Here is a 6,000-nt window from a genome sequence, read left to right as displayed (position 1 = left end):
CTGTTTTATTTCTTATTAGTGTTTGAGGAGTTCCCTCCCTGCCTCCCAGGTCTGCCTGCAATCCCTGCAATGACATATTTATAAAATATCTGTACCTCCAGTCTAACGACATAAATTAGATTTCAAGGCTATTGAACTAACAGGGTATCTTAGCAACAAATATTTATTTTAATAACAGTATTCCCAGCCATGTTAAACAAGCACCTACTTCAATAGTCAGAACACCCTAGGACATTTTATTTTGTACCAGAACCCACCTTCTGTTGGCTCATCTTCACTTTAAAGAGTTACTAAAGTCAATGCCATTGTCCCAGAGAGGTTGTCCTCAGTGACTTCCCAACATTTTAGAACAATACCCAAAAGAAGCAGGTCACTGCCCTCCTGCTAACCACCCACACAGATTTGATGTGGGGGCTTTCCTCTCACTATCTGCTGGAAATTTCTTCTTGTTGCTGGTGTTGATCTGCTCAGAGGAGTTGTTGAACTGATTTCTTGCATTGTTTGTTTACTGCAGATCTGAACTGCAACACTGCAGCCACTCCCCCAGCAAGGACCACCAGGCTGATCCCTGCTCTGGTCACAGTTGAACCTTGGCTCACATCCTCTCCTTGAAGCTGTCAGGAAGCAACAAGTGACATCCCAGCAAACTTCCCTGCTACTGCTCCTTCATGCTGCTCACCCAGCTTGCCATGAGAGGCTTTACCATCCATTTCCTCTGGCCCTTATTAGGATTCCAGGAAGGATTTTTCTTTAAAAGAAATTTCCAATTTCCTCTCGAAAATTAGCTGTAGTGGAAACATTCACACATCAGAAATAATGGCTAACATAACCACCTAGCTTTACTGTTTTATTGTCATTGTACATTTTGCAATTACCTTTTCCTCTCCCCTGCTAGCTAAGCCAAGAGACTGACTGTGACATCAAACCATAATTTGTATGGTCATCGTTATAAATTTATGAAAGCAAGTAATAGTTTGTCTTATGGAATAAAATAACACAGCATGAAATTAGAGTAGCTTATCTTCATATTCCTTGGACAGCACATTGTTGCTCCCTGATGGGTTGAAAGCTCTCGCTTTTGATAAACTCACTAGTATCTGCCTTTGTACTCTCCTAGTGAGATATTTTAGTGATAGAAACATCCAGAAACGTTTTCTCAGCATCGTCCTATGGAGGATAAATCCAGCCCTTCTGGGGCTCACTGGGGTTCAGTTCTGTTTCAGGAAGGGAATACTGTGGTCATCAGAAAACACAGCCTCTGGTAGTGCACATTTACCTGGGGGTTGTTGAGCAATACGCTCTCCAGTTCTCTCTACTTTTCCATATCGCCTCCTGTTAATTTGTGTGGCAGCAGCAGGGAATCAAGTGGCATCTGAGCAGTTCTACTCTAGGGATTTAGCATGATCCAGCCTAGGCCAGTGGGCACTTTCCTGGCTCCTGGAGAGCACAGGAAAAGGCTCCTTTTCCAGCAAAGGTCAGAGTGCACTTGCTCAGCTCCTAGACACAGCTGCACGTCCCTCACTGAATTGTTCCACTTCCAGGTTGACTTTAGTCCATGTATTTTCTCTCTTCCCTCTCTCTCCCTCCTCCCCCAGTTACAAATGAATGTTTGTGTACAGCTCAAGGAGAAACACCTTTCACAGCTCCATAAAAATAAATGATGTCAGCCTGACACTGAGTTAGTCAGAAGTTCTGCTGAGGACAAAAGCTGTTCTAAAGCTGCCATCATGCAGTATTTAGCAATCCCACCTGTGCTAGAGGGTGGACCTACTATCCCACAAACTGTGAGCAAGGACAGGGGAACTGGTAATGACACCCATCTCCCCAAAACAGCCACATGGCTTTAAAAAAATGTTATGGCAAGAATCAGTGTTTACTCCTGGACAGCTGAGCACTACTTGTGTTGCGAGAGGAATATTGTTCACCTCTCTCATTCTTGCCTGGTAAGGGTTGAAGTCCAGACCAAACAGGTGGTGTGACCTGTGCTGCTCCCCAGACAAGTGAAAGGAGTGTTTTGGGTTGGATGCCAGACACTCGTGGTCTGAAAACAACTCTTCTTCTGATTCTCTTAGCATAACTTCATTAGTGACAAGGACTGAGAGTGAAAGTGACAGCCTCATCATTTCATTTGATTGCTTATTGTGTTAATTTGGTATGGAAGCACTTTGAAGCTATTAATCTATTGATTCATTTTTACTTGAGAACATGATTTGATTACTGTATTTTTTGCATTTCTATTAGCTTTGTAAATAAACCAAGTAGCATGCTTGCTTTCAATTTATGTTTGCTCTATTATTCAGTTTGATAAATTATACAATAAAGGCCACTGAGCTGGTTAGGTTACACCATTCCAAAGACAAGCCTGCCTAACACGGCAAAGGCAAGTCTATCCATGTAGCTCTTCCATATTACCCATATGTCTATATTTACAGCTTTACCCTGTCCAGCAGCACTCCCCTATTCATAAAGCACAGCTGGCTCCTCCAAATGCATCACAGTTCTATTTTCTGATGCGTGAGCCACATTTTTTGCAGCTGCATTAACCAACCTTTGCCAATGTCCCTCTAAGCCAGTACCAGCCCAAAAACACACTCCAGTTTTTCTGGGTGGAGTTCTTCTCCCATTCACCCACAGTAGCTTCTCATGTATAACCACATACAGCCTTATAAATTAGGGCAACCTGAATCCATAAAAGCAGGCAAGCTGTTGGGGTTTTGGGCTGTTTTTAGCACTGCTGCTCAGCTGAAGCAGGGAAAATGGATGCAGGCTAGGCATTTCACTTCCTGCTCTCCAAACACAAAGCACTTTTCACCATTGCCAAGGTGTTCGCTTCCAATCTCAGATTCTAAGAGAAGCTGACACCTGTTGTAAGGCAACATCTCATGGAATTAATTTGCTTTTTATGGGTGTCAAAAGAGGAGATGCCATGAAAGCTATAGCGTTGAGTGCTGCTTCATAAACTGGCCTAAATTTAGGTTTTGTTATTTACAGCTAGAGCAGCAATGTATTTCAAAGCACTGGTTGGATTGTAGCTAGGAAATTGATGAGAGATCTGACCTTTAAAAATGTGTCTTCTTTGTCTAATGAAAGATAGCCACCTATTCTTCCTCCCTCCTGTGAAGGCCAACCTTCATCCTCTGGGCTTTGCAACATCATCACCCTCAGTGTGGCCTGGGAGAATGAAATAAACTTGCCTCTAGAGACCATCAGTGTTTCTTGATCATGGACGCTGACAGTGAGTCATCAATTAGATAACCAGTTAAGTATAAAGCTGGAAATTAGCTGGGAAAATGATGGAGAAAAATCCCCTCAAATATTAGTGCCTAAGCAGACAGAGATCCTGCTCAGCCAGGCTTAAATTCATTTGTGTTTAAGCAAACATTTGAGTGGTCACTGTTTGTTCACAGGGAAATGTGGAGAGGGGCTGTTCATCAGTGCTTGTACATGGACAAATCCACACTGCAGGAATTGGTACCGACGTGGTTTAACCCTCACTCTGTGGGCAGGGGGTGTTTGGGAGAGTGTGAGGAAGCACAAAGAGATCAGGGAACAAAGCAGGCAACACTTTCAGTCCAGACCCACGTGATGAATGCCTGGCAGTGGTGAGGAAGAGGAGGAATCCTTGAGAAGTGCTGAAGTCCTTGACCTGAATCAAGGTGCTTGTTGTCCTGAGCAGGAGCACAGGATGCGATGCCTGAGCAGGAGCTGGGAGGGTGCAGCTAAGTAAAATTCTTTATGTGCACTGCCCCACACTAGCTTTGACCTTAAAGATCACTGAGATGGAGTTATTTGGTTGGGAGAGGGAGGCACTGATAACTATTTAGTACATGGTTCAAAGCCTGACTCCTGTCTGAATGAAATGGACAGCTACCAGCCCTGCTGTCCAGAGATAAGTGTGGAAAGAGAATTGGGTATCTTGGCAAGATTTCTGCTGGAGCTGAATTCAAACTGCAAAGTAATTCATCACTTGCAACTCTTCAATCCTTATTACCCTCTTTGCTATCTTGAATCAAAGTCCTCTGTCTTCTGGAGTTCAGTTCTTATTTTAACTGAGATATTTTTCCTGAAGAGCAACTCTCCAATTTAGGGGCAGGCAATAAATTAATAAAAAGATAGGTATAAATCATCACTCGTGACTTGGAATAGCTCTGCAATTATTCGGGTCTATAAGGCTTAGCTAATGTTTCTAATGTAATATTCTGCCATGAGATTTAATTTGCCTCATACGAGTCATTTAGTAACCTAAGCATAGATGTAGAACTGACAAATATCTATTTAACCAGTATGTCCAGGTCCAATGAGGTGGATTTGTCCATCACTAGGTATTATGGCAACACTAAGCAGATGATTTTGGATCGATAGTCTCAGCTGTAAACTCTATTTACATGTTTGTTATTCTCTTATTGTTGTCTGTCTTCCATTGAGCCATGTGCATCAAGAGCTCTCTCACCTGAGATTTCTGGGCACAAACAACTAATTTACATTAAGTGGTTTTCTTAGTCTGTTATGTTCCCATCTGGATATAATTCCACACCATGGACTGGGCCTTTTTCTGTGGATTGGAAGTGGCTTGTCACTCTGGGAGCTCATGACTGAGGCATAAGGTACCACTGAGGTCACAAAATTCACAGAAGGTTATAGCAACAATTACCACACCTCCAGTTATTTTAATTGAATTGTCTCTGACATTCCCGACACACCTTCATGTCCTGTTGTTTGAGCGTGCTAGAAATGATACTGCACTTTTCATAAGACAATAGCAATTAGCAGAACTGTGGTTGGTGGTTATTTTAGGCAGCATTGTCTCTGATGTGAGCCCTCAGTTTTCTTCTCAGCAGTTGTCATGGTGGACCTGAACATGATATTCTCCTTGGTCACAAGGTCCTTGCCTATAAAACTGGTTAAAACTGGCTTCAGTCCAAAGTGACTTGTCCTAAAAAAAAACCTCTTTCAAGCAAAATCTGTGGGAAAGCACCTACTGGTTAAAGAAAAAAATGTTAACAGAATTGAAAAGCAAAAGCTGAGAGGGGAGGATATTCAGTCAAGACCTGACTCTCTCTGTGCCTGATCTGTGCTTTTCTTCACCACCTTTCTCTAGATGGGAAAAAGTGATGCACTTCTTGATGCACCTGCATGTTACCCAGGGAGATAAAATTCCTCAATAAAAAAAAAAAAAAGAAACACGAGGCTGTATGCTTTCAGAGCTAAGCCTCATTTTTTAAATTCAAACTCCTCACATCTTCAGGCAAAATAGCATGCAGCATTTAATCTACAGACTTCTTATTCCCGTGTTTTGAATTAATATTAGCCATGAACAATTCTACTGGAAGAAAAGACTGAACAGCAGTGTTGCAGAATACACTCCTGGATGTGTAAAGGTTTCTAGAGAGATTATCAGCATTTCCTTGTTTTATTGTGCCTAACTAGAGGAAACTCCCAAAAAATCAGATAAGCCTGGCACTATACAGCCCTGAAATTCCCTTGAATCTACCTTCCAGACTTAATTTCTCTCTGCCCTCTTTCTACTTCACTTTGGAATAAAACAGGGCTTTAATAAGTGTTGATTACAAAATGCCCTGATCCCATCCTGCTTACATTGCATGAATGGCCTATTGCTAGACTGTTCCCAACTTGACCCTCATTCTGCATCCAAATTCAATGATACAGCCATTCATCAGCTTGATTTTGGCAGTGTTATACATGCCCTCTGAAACATTATTTTTGGCAGGCTCTCAAAGCACGAGTGACTTCCAGCATACAAATCTCATTTGCTGCATCGTCTCCTTCGTGATCCTTGATCAGCAGGAGCTCAGGACCTCTGCTGACTAGCACAGAGCCAAAAATAGTGTGTTTGTCAGAGCAAGTCTGAGTAACCATGAATATGTAACCTCAGTGACAACAGTTGGGGTGTGCATCTGTGCTGCTGGTTGTTGGTATGTGCTCTGGGACTGCTTTTCTCCACCTGTGCTCATGTGAGCTGGTCAGCAGGAGGAAGGTGCC

Source organism: Motacilla alba, chromosome 1 (genome assembly GCF_015832195.1).
Source record: "Motacilla alba alba isolate MOTALB_02 chromosome 1, Motacilla_alba_V1.0_pri, whole genome shotgun sequence".
In the NCBI taxonomy this organism is placed as follows: Eukaryota; Metazoa; Chordata; class Aves; order Passeriformes; family Motacillidae; genus Motacilla; species Motacilla alba.
The sequence above is the reverse complement of the archived record's forward strand: the minus strand, read 5'-3'. Positions refer to the sequence as shown.